General features: G+C 41.7%; 1 protein-coding gene and 1 pseudogene across 1 annotated transcript in view; both read left to right on the forward strand.

The window, feature by feature from the left end:
• HTR7 (5-hydroxytryptamine receptor 7) overlaps nucleotides 1-19,008 on the forward strand; it is a 95,098-nt gene that overhangs the window by 16,746 nt on the left and 59,344 nt on the right. The gene's annotated exons all lie outside the window — the stretch shown is intronic.
• LOC132439624 (heterogeneous nuclear ribonucleoprotein A1-like) lies at nucleotides 5,628-6,605 on the forward strand (annotated as a pseudogene).

Here is a 19,008-nt window from a genome sequence, read left to right on the forward strand (position 1 = left end):
GTTGAGGTAAGTTCCCTCTATGCCCACTTTCTGGAGAGTTTTTATCATAAATGGGTGTTGAATTTTGTCAAAAGCTTTTTCTGCATCTACTGAGATGATGATATGGTTTTTCTTCTTCAGTTTGTTAATATGGTGTTTCACATTGATTGATTTGCATATATTGAAGAATCCTTGCATCCCTGGGATAAATCCCACTTGATCATGGTGTATGATCCTTTTAATGTGTTGTTGGATTCTGTTTGCTAGTATTTTGTTGAGGATTTTTGCATCTATATTCATCAGTGATATTGGTCTGTAATTTTCTTTTCTTGTAGTATCTTTGACTGGTTTTGGTATCAGGGTGATGGGGGCCTCCCAGAATGAGTTTGGGAGTGTTCCTTCCTCTGCAGTTTTTTGCAAGAGTTTGAGAAGGATGGGTGTTAGCTCCTCTCTAAATGTTTGATAGAATTCACCTGTGAAGCCATCTGGTCCTGGACTTTTGTTTGTTGGAAGATTTTTAATCACAGTTTCAATTTCAGTGCTTGTGATTTGTCCATATTTTCTATTTCTTCCTGGTTCAGTCTTGGAAGGTTATACCTTTCTAAGAATTGTCCATTTCTTCCAGGTTGTCCATTTTATTGCCATAGAGTATTGCCATAGAGTTACTTGTAGTAGTCTCTTAGGATGCTTTGTATTTCTGTGGTGCCTGTTGTAACTTCTCCTTTTTCATTACTGATTTTATTGATTTGAGTCTTCTCCCTCTTTTCTTGATGACTCTGGCTAATGGTTTATCAATTTTGTTTATCTTCTCAAAGAACCAGGTTTAAGTTTTATTGATCTTTGCTATTTTCTTTGTTTCTATTCATTTATTTCTGCTCTGATCTTTATGATTTCTTTCCTTCTGCTAACTTTGGGTTTTGTTTGTTCTTCTTTCTCTAGTTCCCTTAGGTGTAATGTTAGATTGTTTATTTGAGATTTTTCTTGTTTCTTGAGGTAGGCTTGTATTGCTATAAACTTCCCTCTTAGAATTGCTTTTGCTGCATCCTATACATTTTGGATCATTGTGTTTTCATTGTCATTTGTCTCTAGGTATTTTTTGATATCCTCTTTGAGTTCTTCAGTGATCTCTTGGTTATTTAGTAACATATTGTTTAGCCTCCATGTGTTTGTGTTTGTTACAATTTTTTCCCCTGTAATTGATTTCTAATCTCCTAGCGTTGTGGTCAGAAAAGATGCTTGATATGATTTCAATTTTCTTAAATTTACTGAGGCTTTATTTGTGACCCTAGATGCCATCTATCCTGGAGAATGTTTCATGGACACTTGAGAAGAAAGTGTAATCTGTTGTTTTTGGATGGAATGTCCTATAATTATCAATTAAATCTATCTGGTATGTTGTGTCATTTAAAGCTTGTTTCCTCATTAATTTTCTGTTTGGATGATCTGTCCATTGGTGTAAGTGAGGTGTTAAGGTCCCCCACTATTATTGTGTTACTGTTGATGTCCTCTTTCATAGCTGTTAGCAGTTGCCTTATGTATTGGGGTGCTAATATGTTGGGTGCATATATATTTATAATGGTTACATCTTTTTCTTGGATCGATCCCTTGATCATTATGTAGCGTCCTTCCTTGTCTCTTGTAACATTCTTTATTTTAAAGTCTATTTTATCTGATATGAGTATTGCTACTCCAGCTTTCTTTAGATTTCCATTTTCATGGAATATCTTTTTCCATCCCCTCACTTTCTGTCTGTATGTGTCCCTAGGTCAGAAGTGGGTCTCTTGTAGACAGCATATATATGGATCTTGTTTTTGTATCCATTTAGCGAGCCTGTGTCTTTTGGTTGGAGCATTTAATCCATTCACATTTAAGGTAATTATTCATATGTATGCTCCTCTTACAATTTTCTTAATTGTTTTGGGTTTATTTTTTATTTTTTTTTTCCCAGTACGCGGGCCTCTCACTGTTGTGGGCTCTCCCGTTGTGGAGCACAGGCTCTGGACGCGCAGGCTCAGTGGCCATGGCTCACGGGCCCAGCTGCTCCGCAGCATGTGGGATCCTCCCGGACCGGGGCACGAACCCGTGTCCCCTGCATCGGCAGGCAGGCTCTCAACCACTGCGCCACCAGGGAAGCCCCTGGGTTCATTTTTGTAGGTCCTTTTCTTTTGTGTTTCCCACTTAGAGAAATTCCTTTAGCATTTGCTGTGGAGCTGGTTTGGTGGTGCTGAATTCTCTTAGCTTTTACTTGTCTGTAAAGCTTTTGAGTTCTCCATCAAATCTGAATGAGATCTTTGCCAGGTAGAGTAATCTTGGTTGTAGATTCTTCCCTTTCATCACTTTAAATATGTCATGCCACTCCCTTCTGGCTTGTAGAATTTCTGCTGAGAAATCAGCTGTTAACCTTATGGGAGTTCCCTTGTATGTTATTTGTCGTCTTTCCTTTGCTGCTTTCAGTAATTTTTCTTTGTCTTTAATTTTTGCCAGTGTGATTACTGTGTGTCTCGGCGTGTTTCTCCTTGTGTTTATCCTGTATGGGACTCTCTGTGCTTGGGTGGCTATTTCCTTTCCCATCTTAGGGAAGTTTTCGACTATAATCTGTTCAAATATTTTCTTGGGTCCTTTCTCTGTCTCTTCTCCTTCTGGGACCCCTATAACGCGAATGTTGTTGCGTTTAATGTTGTCCCAGAGGTCTCTTAGTCTGTCTTCATTTCTTTTCATTCTTTTTTCTTTATTCTGTTCTGCAGCAGTGAATTCCACCTTTCTGTCTTCCCGGTCACTTATCCATTCTTCTGCCTCACTTATTCTGCTGTTGTTTCCTTCTAGTGTATTTTTAACTTCAGTCATTGTATTGTTCACCTCTGTTTGTTCTTTAATTTGTCTAGGTCTTTGTTAAACATTTCTTGCATCTTCTCGGTCTTTGCCTCCATTCTTTTTGCGAGGTCCTGGATCATCTTTACTATCATTATTCTGAATTCTTTTTCTGGAAGGTTGCTTATCTGCACTTCATTTAGTTGTTTTTCTGGGGTTTTACCTTGCTCCTTCATATGGTACATAGCCCTCTGCCTTTTCATTTTGTCTGTCTTCCTGTGAATGTTAGCAATTTCTTTTTTTTTTTTTTTTATTTTTAAAAAATTTTTATTTTATTTATTTTTGGCTGCGTTGGGTCTTCGTTGTTGCATGCGGGCTTTCTCTAGTTGTGGAGAGCGGGGGCTACTCTTCGTTGCGGTGTGGGCTACCCTTCGTTGCGGTGGCTTCTCTTGTTGCAGAGCACGGGCTCTAGAGTGCGCCGGCTTCAGTAGTTGTGGCGTAAGGGTATAGTTGCTCCGCGGTATGTGGGAATCTTCCTGGATCGGGGCTCAAACCGTGTCCCCTGCATTGGCAGTCGGATTCTTTTTTTTTTTTTTTTTTTATATTTTTAACATCTTTATTGGTGTATAATTGCTTTACAATGGTGCGTTAGTTTCTGCTGTATAACAACGTGAATCAACTATATGTACACATATATCCCCATATCCCCTCCCTCTTGAGCCTCCCGCCCACCCTCCCTATCCCACCCCTCTAGATGGTCACAAAGCACCGAGCTGATCTCCCTGTGCTATGCGGCTGCTTCCCACTAGCTATCTATTTCACATTTGGTAGTGTATATATGTCAATGAGGAAGCAGGATATTATAAACTATTCCTTGGGGTTTCCTTCCCCATCCCCTCAAATCTTTTTTTTTTTTAACATCTTTATTGGGGTATAATTGCTTTACAATGTGTGTTAGTTTCTGCTTTATAACAAAGTGAATCAGTCATACATAAACATATGTTCCCATATGTCTTCCCTGTTGCGTCTCCCTCCCTGCCACCCTCCGTGTTAGCAATTTCTTGACAGAAAAATTGCCTTTTCTTATTATGGGAGTCCTAGGGGATTCATCTATTCACATCTTCAGTATTTATTGATTACTTAATCTTTATTGGTTACTCTTTTATATCCTCAGCAAAAGCAAATAAGGCCTCTGCTATCTTGAATCTTACATTCTAGTAAGAATAAATAGGCAAGAAACATATAAACTAAACACACACACACACACACACACACACACACACACACACACACACACACACACTGATTCATTAGTAATAAGTGCCACATGGAGAATTAAAACAGAGTGATGTGTTAGAGTGGTTGATCATGGAAGGCCTGTCTGAGGAGGTGACATATACATCATGATGTAAATAACGTGATGGAGCTGCCTATGTGAAGATCAGGAGGAAGAACATTCCAGGCAAAGGCAGCAGCTGGTACAAAGGCCCTGGGCCAGTGTGATTGGAGTAGAGAGATCAAAGGAAAGCCCAGAAGGAGATGAGAGTAAAGCAGTGGTCACAACTCATATTGGGATTTGGGACAGGTAAAGAGATTGGATTTTATTCTAAATGCAGTGGAGGCCTTGGAGAGTTTGAAGTCTTGGGTGACATGATCTGGTTTGTAATCTTAATAGTTCCTTGTGGTTACTTTGTGGAGAATGAAATGGAAAGTAGTGTGAATGAAAGCTGGGAGACCAATGGGAAGGCTTCTGTTGTTGTTGAGATAAAAGATGATTGAGAGGAGTGAAGATGGAGCAAAGTGGAGGAGTTCAAGATACGTCTGGGAGGCACACTGGCAGAACTAACTGATGGATTGGATCTGGGGGGTGAGGGACAGAGAAGAAAAAAGGATGACTATGTGCTTTGGGCTCGAGCAACTCAGTCGATGGTTATGCTGTTGATCAAATAAGAGAGTAGCAGAACTGGTGGTGAAAATCAAGAGTTCTATCTTGGGTTTTTAAAAAAATTTATTTTATTGATATATAGTTGATTTACAATGTTGTATTAATTTCTGCTGTACAGCAAAATAATTCACTTATATATATATAATACACACACACACACACACACACACACACACACACACACATTCTTTTCCATTATGGTTTATCACAGGATATTGAATATAGTTCCCTGTGCTATACAATGGAACTTTGTCGTTTATCCATTCTCTATATAATAGTTTGTATCTGCTAACCCCAGACTCTCAATCCTTCCCTCCCCCCACCCTTGGCAACCACAAGTCTGTTCTCTATGTCTGTTTTGTAGATAAGTTCATTTGTGTCATATTTTAGATTCCACCTATAAGTGATATCATTTGGTATTTGTCTTTCTCTTTCTGACTTCACTTAGTATGCTAATCTCTAGGTCCATCCATGTTGCTGCATATGGCATTATTTCATTCTTTTTTATGGCTGACTGCTACATTCCATTGTATATATGTACCACATCTTTATCCATTCATCTGTTGATAGACATTTAGGTTGCTTCCATGTCTTGGCTATTGTGAATAGCGCTGCTGTGAATATAGGGGTGCACGTATCTTTTTGAATTATAATTTTGTCTGGATATATGCCCAGGAGTGGGATTGCTGGATCATGTGGCAACTCTATTTTTAGTTTTTTTTTTTGAGGAACTTCCATACTATTCTCCATAATGGCTGCACCAATTTACATTCCTACCAACAGTGTAAGAGGGTTCCCTTTTCTCCACACCCTCTCCAGTATTTGTTATTTGTAGACTTTTTAATGATGGCCATTCTGCTTTCTGCCTGTGAACGCCACCGAGTAAGCATCGTTGATGTCTCCCCCCAGCTCCACTGCCGTCGTGTCTAAGTCAGAGTCTCCCAAAGAGCCCGAACAGCTGCGGAAGCTCTTCGTCGGAGGTTTGAGCTTTGAAACAACCGATGAGAGCCTGAGGAGCCATTGTGAGCAGTCGGGAGTGTGCACAGACTGTGTGGTAATGAGGGATCCAAGCACCAGGCACTCCAGAGGCTTCCGGGTTGTCATGTATGCTACTCAAGGCCACACGAGGTGGATGGAAGAGTTGGGGAACCAAAGAGGGCCATCTCAAGAGAAGATTCTCAAAGACCTGGTGCCCACTTAACTGTGAAAAAGATTTTTGTTGGTGGCATTAAAGAAGACACTGAAGAACATCACCTAAGAGATTATTTTGAACAGTATGGAAGTGATTGAAATCATGACTGACCAAGGCAGTGTCAAAAAGAGAGGCTTTGCTTTCGTAACCTTTGATGACCATGACTCCATAGACAGGATTGTCAGTCAGAAATACCACACTGTGAATGGCCACAACTGTGAACTAAGGAAAGCCCTATCTCAGCAAGAGATGGCTAGTGCCTCATCCAGCCAAAGAGGTCGAAGTGGTTCTGGAAGCTTTGGTGGTGGTCGTGGAGGGGGTTTTGGTGGGAATGACAGCTTTGGTCGTGGAGGAAACTTCAGTGGTCGAGCTGGCTTTGGTGGCAGCCGCGGTGGTGGTGGCTATGGTGGCAGTGGGGATGGCTATAATGGATTTGGTAATGATGGGAGCAATTTTGGAGGTGGTGGAGGCTACAATGATTTTGGCATTTACAACAATCAATCTTCAGATTTTGAACCCATAAAAGGAGGAAACTTTGGAGGCAGAAGTGCTGGCCCCTATGGTGGTGGAGGTCAGTACTTTGCCAAACCATGAAACCAAGGTGGCTATGGCTGTTCCAGCAGCAGCAGGAGCTATGGCAGTGGCAGGAAGCTTTGATTACCGCCAGGAAACAAAGCTTAGCAGGAGAGGAGAGCCAGGGAAGTGACAGGGAAGCTACAGGTTTGTGAACTCAGTCAAGCACAGTGGTGGCAGGGCCTAGCTGCTACAAAGAAGACATGTTTTAGACAATACTCGTGTATGGGCAAAAAAACTCGAGGACTGTATTTGTGACTAATTGTATAACAGGTTATTTGAGTTTCTGTTCTGTGGAAAGTGTAAAGCATTCCAACAAAGGGTCTTAATGTAGATTTTTTTTTTTTTTTTTTGCGCCCATGCTGTTGATCGTTAAATGTAATAGTCTGATCATGGTGCTGAATAAATGTGTCTTTAAAAAAAAAAAAATGATGGCCATTCTGACTGGTGTGAGGTGATCCCTCATTGTTGTTTTGATTTGCATTTCCAAGAGTTCTATTTTGAATGCTAAGTTTGATATCATTAGACATTTGGGTATAAGAGTCTCGGGTTCCAGAGAGAAGTCAGGACTGGAGATACAAATTTGGGCTTCATTGGAAATGATATTTAAAGCCATAGGGTGGGGTCCAGCTACCCGTCCTTAGCAAGATAAAATGTTTAGAGGTCAAGAGAAGAGGAAGAGCCAGCAAAGTTTGAAAAGGGATGGGCAGTGAAGTAGGAACATCTGGAGAGTGCTATCACGGAAATTAAGGGAAATGTTTTGACAAGGATAGAATATCACCTGTGTCAAACGCTGTTGTAAGATAAAGCTAGAAAAATGGCCAGTGAATTGGGTGACCGTGAAGTCACTGGTGATCTTGAGAAGAGAGGTTTCAGTGAAACAGTGGAATGGAAGCCCCGGTGGAGAGAGGTGAGGAGAGATTGGGAGGAAGGAAGGAGAGACATTGACTAGAAACAGCTCTTTCAAGAAGTTGAGCTACTCACCTGGGAGTCGGGAAACCTGCATTCCAACCCTGTATCTGCTGCGTTGTACCTTCGAGATAATTGTTTATGTGCCTGTCTTAAATTCCATTAGAATGGGCAAGAACTTTGACTTCGATTTTCCTAGCATTTGCAGAGTTCCTGGCACACAGTAGGCGCTGAATCATATTTGTTGAATGAATGGATCAATGGATTAAGGAATATCCTACTAGAGTAGAAACACTTTAGGCTCAAGACAGTGTCTGATTCATCTTCCTCAGGCTCATGTACACTAGTGGGAATGCAAAAGTATCCCTGAATGAATAAATGAGTCTGGTAAATTTGGGAGAGAGTAGGGGAGCTTGGTGTGGAAAGGTCAGGGGTCGGGGCTGTTTAGACCAGGATTCCCGTAGGATTGGGGAAGGGCACAGAAAGCTCTGTTAAGACAGAAGCCAGGGGACAGGACACAGATTCTTTTTCTGTGACTCCTAACTGTGGCCTTGCGTAAGTCACTGTACCTTATTTCTAAACCTCGTTCCTCATGCATGGTAGAAATATCTCCATGAAGTTAACATAAGGAATAAATGAGATTATATACTTGAGGAGTTTAGCCAAGAGCCTGACTCATATAAAACAACCACCGATTGAGAGCATTGTTATTATTACTAATATTAATATTAATAATAGCTGTGCCAGGGAATTGAGTTCTACCAGCTAGTCAGGGCAGCTCTCTGGGACTGGAAAGTTGTTTGAATGGGAAGGTTCACTGATGCCCTTTCTGAGTCTTTTCTTCTTTCATCCTAAAAGGAAAAAGCACCAATAAATCAAGTTTGCCTTTAGGAAAAGTCTATATGGGGTCTTGCTGAGGCTTCAGGGAATGCCAGCCTGCCTGCAAACCACCCTACCTGTCCAGTGATGCCAGAAATAGGGGCCAAGGTCAGTTCCATGATTTCCTGCAGATGCTGCTTGAGGCACGTCAGGGACTTGAGTTCACTCATGCTGAGGTGCGCTCTGGGTCAGTCGGGAAGGATAAATGACGGGTACCTTGTATAATGTTGTAGAGAATGGGGAGGGGAGGGTTTGTGGTGCACCATCACTCCTCAGATAACATCCTAGCTGTCTCCTGCGCTTGCCCTTTCCTCTGTGTACTTCGTATGTGTCACAGGAAGTATAGGGGCTGCTTCTGTTTTCCTGCATATACCATGTCCTCCTTTGCTTCCATGTCCCAGTACATTCTGTTTCCTCTGCCTAGAATGCCCTCCTCTTTTCTGCCTATTTCCCAAGCATTCTTCATGACGCAGCGAAAGTGTCATGGTCTCCAGGAGGCTGTCCCTGACACCTTGGTCTGGCTTAGGTGCTCCTCCCAGGCTCTCCCTGACCACTCTGAGCTTCCTTCTCTATCACCATCAGGCTGAAATGTAGTTGATTATATTTGTTTGTCCCCCACACATCAAGTGCTGAGGTTCGTGGGGACAGAGACATCTTATTCATCTCTGTTTGCTTCCAGCTTCTGTTGGTATGTGGAAAGTCTCAATAAATATTGGCTGGAGAAGTGAACGAACGAATGAATGAATGAATGAAACTGGCAACAATTGACTATTTAATTGTGTCTTGAGTATGAAACAGGAAGGGAAAATGAAAGAGGGACATAGAAGCCACACCATTTATGACACAGTTCTGCTTCAGCGGGTCTTGTTTCCTTACTCCCTTGAGTGGGTACCTCATCATAGCTGCCAGAGCCTTTTTTCTATATCTTTGAAGGCACAGTTCTGCTTCTCATGGCTTATGAAGATGCTGTGGATTTCATTTCCAGGATGTCCTGTCACCAAGGTCTCCCTGTAAGGAGGGTCAGGATAATAGGGTTTTTACCTGCAGAGCGTGTCATATGAGTGTCCCCAGCAGCCTTATTGGGTTAGCTTCCAAGCCCCAGGGGCAAGATTAGACACTGGAGACAGTATGATGGGATGCACTACAGCCACAGATATTTCAGATATACTTGTACAAAAAGAAATCATGTTTTGAATCTAACCTTGCCTCCAGAACCTCTCATTGCTCCATCTTTGGTGAGTCTGAGGCATTTTTCCATTTACATGCTGGTTCCTGTCTTGATTCTTCTTCCAGGGAACAGCTCCTACCCTGGTAAATTCCCAGGAGACTGTTACATTCCCCTCAGATATCATTTGTGTGTAGCCTTGTGATAGATTATAGAAATGGCTCCCAATTCTTCCCATGTCTGTTGTGCCTTTCAAGTGTGACTTTACCACCCTTCCCATATTGACTCTTGGCGTGGCCGTCTAACTTGCTTTGGCTGATGGGACTTTAGCAAACATGGTGTAGGCAGAGACTTGGAATTTGCCTTCTTTTGCTGGTTTTGGGAACCCTGTGACTGCCATCATGTGAGGAAGCCCAGGCTGGACAACGAGAGACCCAGGGCTTAGTCCTCCGACTTCCCTGGCTGCCAGTTACCACTCAGGTGAATGAAGCCATCCTAAACTACTCAGGCACCAGCAGGTCTACCACCCGACCACAGACATAAGAAAACCCACCCGAGATGGACTGACGTTGCCTGGCCCAGAACGGCCCCCCAACCTGCCAATAGGGAGCTGAATAAATGGCTGGTGTTGAAACCACATGGTTTTCGATTAGTTTTTACACAGCAAAGGCTAACCGACAGCAAGCCTTTAGTATTTTGACCCTCCTTTCCCCTGAATTTATGTTCCCATGTTGATTTGTTTGTGTTATAGCACAATGTCCATAATGTTCTCTGGATGACTGTTTATAAGTCTACCTTCGCAGCAGACCTTGGATACTCCAAAAGCAGCAGTGGTGTCCGCAGGGCTAATAGGATTTGCTCACCTAAGGCCTATCCCAGCGCCTGGACCAAGAACGCACTCTGGAAATGTGGACGGGCCAGATGAGAATGTGCAGCTCAGTTGTGATGTCTTTGGGTCTTGGCTTCTGTGTCACCAACAGTCTCTTCACTTATTTCTTCCCCACTCCCCAGCTAGGTATCCAAAACCTGATGTTTGCTATACTCGTGACATTTTGTATTTTCACATTCTCTTTTATAGTTATGGTGGTCTTTTTCCCATCCTTATCCTATCTTTGTGTATCTATAGATAATAAAGTCCCCCAAGTTTTTTAAAAATAGGATTATATAGTCATAAAAGATACTGCCGGAAAAAATTCTTTTGATGGAATCCAAGTTTCTTTTTTCTAAATTATAGTTTTCAAATGGCATTACATGATGATTGATTTATATTTTCTTTGATTTTATTTTCAATGTGGAAGATTTATATTTTCAAAATGAACAATTTTTACACTGAAAGCTATTAATTTCATCTTGTCTAAGGTGATAACTTCAAACAAATTTGTTTAATGTGTAGCTTCGGTAAAAATCTATGATTGATTGTTGGCATTTTGGGAACCCTAGAAAGTCAGTCATATGAAGGAGTCCTTCAGAGTCAGAATGAAGGAAGAGGAAGGTAACTCAGGTAATAGTCATTAACAACTCCCCAAGAAATTTTTGTTGGATAAATGCCCAGTGGAGGATTAAATGTTGCCTTGTATCAGTCAGACTCTGGGCTACATGCTGACCGTCTCTTTGAATCTTCCCAACAGCCCCACGCAGTAGGTTCTATTATCACCATTTTACAAACGAGGAGAGGCTTAGAGAGTTTAATCAGGTTACCCAGAGTCAGAACCTGGAATCAAACTTGGGTGTATCTGATTTCAGCGCTGGTGTCTTAACTCTTATGCTTCACAGAGAAGTGGATAGAAAATATGGTCTATTCCTTTTAGGTCATGTATCCTCTTTTAAAGATAAAAATCAGATAACATATCTAGACCTTGGAGGTTCATCTAGGAGCATGATATCAGCACCTTGAAATATTCTGTACAGTGATAGCATAGGGACCGACCTTGGTGTGTATGTTGCCCCATACCCATTCCTAACTGCCCAGAAGTTCCAGGTTTGGCATGTCAGTGGTCAAATTAACAGACAAACAGAATCAGTGAGTGTTAAAACTGGAAGGGACCTGTGCTAGTTCCCATCTCCAGGTCTTACTCTCTACCCTTCTCCACTCTGTTCTCTTCCCTGGGAAACTGATATGTTCTTTGACTTCTTGTTGAGTTCAGCCAATGGCAAGTCCAGGGAAGGATATCAAAGGGAGATCCAGCCCTTCCTGCAAGGTGATCACCTTGCACTGACTGTGCCCCTTGATGGGAAGTCGCTGCTCCTCTCAAGGTGGCCCTTGCTACATGACTCCTTCCTTTTGGGTCCTGTAACTGCCTCCTTCCCTCCTGCCTTTGGACCTGGGATGGTGATTATTCTTCTGTGGCTGCCCTGTCCTTTGTAGTTTCCCTACCTCCTGCCCATACCTCCGTAAATAGTCACCTTGAATTATCCTAATTTGAGTCTATTTCTTGCTGAGACCCTGATTGATAGAGAATTCTAGAGATTATGTAGTCCAACCTTTACATTCTATAAAGAGAAAACTGAAGCACAGAGAAAGTAAGTACCTGTTGAAACAACTAACTAAGTGGCAGAACCAGAACTTGGAAGGCACACTGGACTGACTTGTCCAGTGACTCCAGTGACAAAAGACAGTGACTGGCACAACATAAGTTGAGGAAGTTGTTCATTTATTTCCCTTTTTTGTAGAGCAACTTTTCTGGGTCACATCTTCCTGTGATGACTTTGGGCCATGTCATTGCTCAACTGCACTTGGGCAACTTCTCAGCTATGACTTTTGCCTTACCTTGGGTGCTCTAGAATAAAAAAATTCATGAATAGTCTTCTGTGTTTATCTGGTTACAAATTGAAAAGCAGTGTAGGCGGGTGGTTTGTGTGCGATTGTAATTAATGTCTTTCAGGGTAAATGCTTTTTGTTCTCTAGGAAAGGCAGGATTTTCATCAGCTTAATAACATCCACAAACCAATATGGCAGTGAATCAGGTTCTTCCCATCAAAGGAAGAATATCATTACACTGTTTATTGATAACAATTATTGAACTGTATTCAAGTTGTAATTACTGAAACTTGGCTTTTGTCAATGCACTAGCACAAGATAAATAGTCAATAAATAAAAGTCTGTTGAATTATTGAATGAATGAATGTTCTTATTGTTTAGTGGGAGATGGTTTAAAGTTAGCAGTAGCACCTAATCTGTCTAGAGCAGGGATTCATTCTTTGACCTCGCAGGTGTTCTCTGTTGGCTATTGAAATCTGATAAATTAATTAAAATTTTATCGATGCCCTTTTTTTTTCTTGTTCCTTTTCCATACCTGTGTTGATGTAGAAGGAGCACTGCTTTCAGAATGGAAAGGCCCTGCTTTTTGTTCTCATTCTGTGACTTCCTTATTAACTGTAAGGTATCATTTCACTCTCCCCGTTGTGAAGTTGGGTTGGTAATACCTTTCTCTTAGGGTATTTTGGTGGTAAAAATAAAAATGTATATGCAAGAGTGCTTTTCTTGTAAGTTGTGGAGATTGTTGCTTTTACTGTAGTTTTAGGGTGTTACAGCTGTCCTTTGAAACAACAGACTTGGCGGGACTGTGGGGTCTGTGTTGATGTTTTAATCCTTGTGTGTACTAGTTCAGATGCTTGGGATCCTCTCCCGGTATCTGTAAAAGTCACTTGTAGTTCTTATGATTCTAAAGAAATAACTCAAGAAAATGATCAGAAGCCACATTTCCTATAGTGAATATCCCCCTTTTGTGGGTTGGGTCGTTCTAAGAGCCTCCAAGTCCTTGCTCCAAATAATAATGGTCTGAATTCATGTTCAGTTCCTCTTCTCATCAACTCTTTCCCCCCCAACATCTCTTTCAATGTGTTGGGGTCCTTCCTTCCCTCTTTGCCCACACCCTCCAACAACAAAAACAAAACCTAAAAGCCGTTACTCTCTCTTTTTTTTTTTTTTTTGCGGTACGCGGGCCTCTCACTGTTGTGGCCTCTCCCATTGCGGAGCACAGGCTCCGGACGCGCAGGCTCAGCGGCCATGGCTCACGGGCCCAGCCGCTCCACGGAATGTGGGATCTTCCCAGACCGGGGCACGAACCCGTGTCCCCTGCATCGGCAGGCGGACTCTCAACCACTGCGCCACCAGGGAAGCCCAAGCCGTTACTCTCTTAATCTGCCTGGGAACAACTTAAAAGATCTGTATTATTTTATTATGTGGAACAATTTGTTTCCTTTCAGCCCCTTTCTCTCTCATCAGATTAGCCTAGAACCTTCCCTTTCACGACCTAGAATGACTTTTTCCCCCAGAGGTGAATTCTTCACTTTCTTAGAACACAGAAGCAGCTGGAGTAAACGTTTCCCCCTTTTTCAAAATAGGAGATTTTCCTTCCTGATAAATATAGATGTAGTTATGATTAATAAAATGCAAATTTACTTAAGAGCATTTAAGCTATCATAGCTTTTCGTCATTCTGTATTTTTTCAGACAACCGATACTAAAAGTACAATTACTACTAAGTGTGGGCTTGAAAAATGTTTTGACATTTAAAAGGGGTCCTCATTTTTGAAGGAGGATAGGAATCCCTGGGATATACCTTTTAGATTGTGAGATACTGCCTGCACTCTATTCCTCCCCAGAACTAGTGGGAAGCTAGCTGGTGCCAGTATAAGTGAGGTTCTTTGAGCAGGATCTAGGATGGAACTGAGGGGTTTTGTTTCAGGTTTATACAGTGAAGAATAAGGCTGAACTAAAGCTAGTGTCCAGAACAAAAGTGAGCTTGGGAACCACGAGGACAGTTCGAAGCAGGTAGGCCACAGAAGTAGAAACCATATATCAGGTTAAGCCTTCATGGGGCAATTTGGGGTTGTGACTCCAAATTACCCACAAATCATTGGCTGTTTGGGAGAAGTTATGGCGGAATGGGGTATGCTGTTCAAAGACAATGTCCCAAACCCAGCAGATCCCTCTTGACTTGGTTCCCAGCCCTAGACATGTCTGCTTGCCATAGTGGATAAAGAAGCAGTATTTGTGAAAAGGAAGTAGGAGAGATTTTCTGGGAGGGAGCGCAATGAACACGTATTTCCATAGTGGTTTTTATTTCATCTTTTCATTGTTGTTTAACAGCTTTAGTGAGGATAATTTACATACCATAAAATTTACGTGTAAAGTACACAGATCAGTGATTTTGAGTGAATTTATGGAGTTGTGTATATATCACCTCGATCCAGTTCTGGAAAATTTTCAGTACATCCCCCAATTCCCTGTGCCCTTATTTCCCATTTCCCATTCCTAGGCAACCAGTCTTCTGCTTTCAGTATCCATAGATTTGCCATTTTTTTTGAAATTTCATGTAAATAGAATCATACAATATGTGGTCTTTTGTGTCTTGCTTCTTTCAGTTGGCATAATATTTTTGAGGTTCATCCATACTGTAGTATGTATCAGTAGATCATTCCTTTTATACACACACACACACACACACACACACACACACACACACACACACACACACACACACACACACACACACACACATATTTGTAGTATTCTGTTGAATGGATATACCGTGTTTTGTTTATCTACTCAACAACTGAAGGACATCTGAAATGTTTCTACTTTTTTGGCTGTTATGAACAGTTCTAAGTCCTCGTGTGGATATTGTTTTTATTTTTCTTGGGCAGATAACTATGAGTGGAATTACTAGTAAGAATATGTTTAACTTTCTAAGAAACTATCGAACTATTTTCCAAATTGGTTGTACATTCCCAAAAGCGATGTATGGGAGTCCAGTTTCTTTATGTTCACACGTCTTTTTTGCTTATAGCCACTTTAGTGGGTGTATAGTGGAATTTAGTTGTCATTAAATTTGCATTTTCCTATCCATTCCTGATTTTGAGCAATTTATTAGCCAATCGTGTATTTTCTTTGGTGAGATGTCTATTCAAAACTCCACCCCCCTTTTTAGTTGAATTGTTTGTGGGTTTTTTTTTGTTTTTGTTTTTTTTGGTACGTGGGCCTGTGACTGCTGTGGCTTCTCCCGTTGCAAAGCACAGGCTCCAGACGCGCAGGCTCAGCAGCCATGGCTCACGGGCCCAGCCGCTCTGCGGCATGTGAGATCCTCCCGGACCGGGGCACGAACCCGCGTCCCCTGCATCAGCAGGTGGACTCTCAACCACTGTGCCACTAGGGAAGCCCTGTTTGTGGTTTGATTATTGAATTGTAGGAGTTCTTTATATATTCTGGACACAAGTCCTTTATCAGATATATGATTTGCAGATATTTTCTTTCATCCATATATTTTCTTGGTAGTATGTGAATTATTTTATTCATTTATTGTTGGCAAATATTGATTATCACTTACTGTGGAATGGATTCTGTTCAACACTTTGGGAATAGAGAGCAAACAAACCAGACCAAATCCTCGTTCTCACAGAACCTTGGATCTAGTGGAGGGACTCAAACAACACATAAACTAAAAAGTGTAATAGTGAGTAATTTGTGCTTTGCAGCAAATTAAAACATGGTGAGGTGAGTAGAGAAGTGCCTTTTTAGAGTGAGTTGGTCTGGGACACATTTTCTCCAGTACTTGGACATTTGAACAAAGACCTGAATAAAATTAGGCTGTAAACTGCATGGCTGTCTATGCAAAGGGTCCCACTCATAATCTTTACAAATCATGACTCTAAATTTCATTGCTCTGGGACAAAGTCCTAGGTCATGAACACCAGGGATGATATTCAAGATATTTAACTATGACCACTGACCAATTACAGTGGATGTGGGTATTAGGGCTGGATGATGGAGATAGTGGGGGCCACTCAGAGAGCGTGGGGCAGTAGCTGTTTGCCAGCTAGCATGGAAGTATTATATTAACAAGTGGTACAGTCATACCAGTGTATATACCTGGTATGAGATCAGACTTACACCAGACATTGTCATGCAATTTGAGGGAAAGAGGAGTTGAGTCAGGGGAGGGTCTCAAAGTATCAGTGTGGAAGCACCAAGAAGAAACCAACCCAGAGTCTGGCCGGTGGACAGGGGACTTTTAGGGGTCCTGATCCAACTCAGACAGGCATGGAGGCTCAGCACGGCTCGAGGTCTTTCTCTAGAGTATTAACTCACAACCTGGGCTCCTATGAGAATCATCTGGAGAGCTTTTAAAAAGTGTCTGCACCTGGGTCCCAATCCAGGCCAGTCAAATCAGAATATCTGCAGGCAGGGCTTAGGCAGCAAGCGTTTTAAAAGCGCCCAGATGATTCTAATGGTGTCTACATTGAGAAGCCCTAGGGAGAACCCATTTTGCTTTGAGCAGGATTGCATCCAGTCCTGAAGGAGATAAGTAAAATGAAGATACTGTGGAGCATCTGCAAACATGCCTTCTTGTGTTGCTTGAGGAAAAGCAGAGAGAAGCAGCAGCAGCAACTCCCGTTTTTTGAGCACTCGTTAAAGCACATGACTTCATGTAATCCACTAATTATTATCCTGGTAGACTTTGTTCCCTTTATACACGTGAGCAAACTGAGGCTCAGAATCACATGATTACATGTGTGATTACTCAAGATCACACAGTTCATAAGGGGAAGAAGTCCTCCTTTTCAGAGGATGAGCGTTCTTCATGTGACAGTCCTGGAAACCTTCAGTTTCTTATTGCAAACAGAATTGCAAAACCTGAAGTTTGGAAAAGAGGCTTCCATGTTCCCACAACGTATGGCCCAAGAGAACAACGTTAAAAGTCATACTTTGGGGCTTCCCTGGTGGCGCAGTGGTTGAGATTCCGCCTGCCAATACAGGGGACACGGGTTCGTGCCCCGGTCCGGGAAGATCCCACATGCCGCGGAGCGGCTGGGCCCGTGAGCCATGGCCGCTGAGCCTGCGTGTCTGGAGCCTGTGCTCCACAACAGGAGAGGCCACAACAGTGAGGGGCCCACGTACCACAAAAAAAAAAAAAAAAGTCATACTTTGTATTCTTAGCATATTTTTTTCCATTTTGATTATTGTTATTTTTGGTGTAGTTCTAACAAGATTGCTTATCTGGTTTCCCAGTTGTCAGATTAGAGGCAGAAAATCAGAAAATGGAGAGGAGTTCATCAAGGCAAGAGCATTAAAATGGCACTAAGTTAGAGTCAGAACTTCAGAGTGAAGGAGGAAACAGCTTCCTCCTCTGAGATGAGTGCGTTGAACTGGTTAATCTCTGAGTTCCCTTCCAGCTCTAAAATTCAATGTATTTAAGATAAAATTTATAAAAAGCTGCCAAAAACACATACAAGAATGAGAAAAACCTAGAAATCTGGACCCAGTCTGGAGGAAATAATCCTAGAGAAACCAATAGCTCTTGAGAGCATGTGAGAGCTGTGTCACAGGCAGCAGAATACTTGATTCTTTGGATGATGGCACTGAGTCATCAGGAGAGCATTAGATTTTGTTCTGCATATGCTGTTTCAGGATGCGAAGAAAGCACATTACTTTTGAAAGATTTAATTCAAAAATGCTTATCAAAATGTTTGCTGCCCAAACGTGTACTGTTTGAACAAGCCGCTCAGAGGGACATCTTCCTTGATATATTTTCCGTGGTTTTATGGGGGTTTTGTTCCTCAGTGGAATAATTCAGATAGTTACGACAATATCTTGCATCTACTGGTTTATACTAATTCAAAGTATTTTTCCATCCTAGATTCTAGTTGGTACTTTGACAAGATTTCTAGTTCTTCTTATGGTGTGTGCTTGGTACTGCTTGCTTGCAGTGCTTCTCACATGGCTTTATGGTGAGCTGACTATGAGTCTGTTAGACTCACGGCTACTTGAGAGCAAGGACTGGGTCTTCTTCATTTTAGTTTCCTTTGAATATCGATAAATGTGTGTTAGATCAGCGAATCAGCAAATGAATGAACTGCAAAAGGATAAAGTTCCTCAGTGGCCCTGCCCCTAAATCCTGTAGATTTGTCTTTCACAAGGCAGTGTCTCTTGTTTACCTTTCTTTCATGCCCATCACCCCTCCCCTGTTTTTTTTTACTGCACTCCAAAACAACCACTGAAAAATAAATCCCCACATGCTGGTTGTAGAAAGTTTAGAAAATACATAAATGAATACACGTGAAAAGGAAAAAAAAATCACCAGGAGTCCTGTTATCCAGAAATAACCATCACTGACCATTAGGGGGTATCCTTCCAGTCTTTTTTCCTAGACATTTCTTATATAACCCAGGTGTCAGCTGCCACTCAGCCTCGTCTCTGAGCTTCCCCAGAAGAATCCACTTGCACAGAAGTATTTATAAGCCATTTCTAATGTATTGTAAATTTTCTTTGGCAATGGAGTTTTTGTTTTCCTTTTAATCCTCCTCTCTCTTTTGTGGGCTCCCATCTTACTAGATCCTGCCTTCTTCCACCTACCTCTTTCCTAGACTTCTACTATCTTATGGAAGATACTATTTTATTTTTCATTATTCAGAGAACTTTTAAGCTTTGCGCTCGTACCATCAGTTTACGTAGTAAATTGTGGTAGTGGAGGTGGTTGAGGGAGGTGATAATTTTTTTTCTCTTACATATCAATGTCTTTCGAAAGTGGGTTCATGCTTATTTCCCCCCCCCATTTAA

This window comes from Delphinus delphis, chromosome 16 (genome assembly GCF_949987515.2).
Source record: "Delphinus delphis chromosome 16, mDelDel1.2, whole genome shotgun sequence".
Lineage (NCBI taxonomy): Eukaryota > Metazoa > Chordata > Mammalia > Artiodactyla > Delphinidae > Delphinus > Delphinus delphis.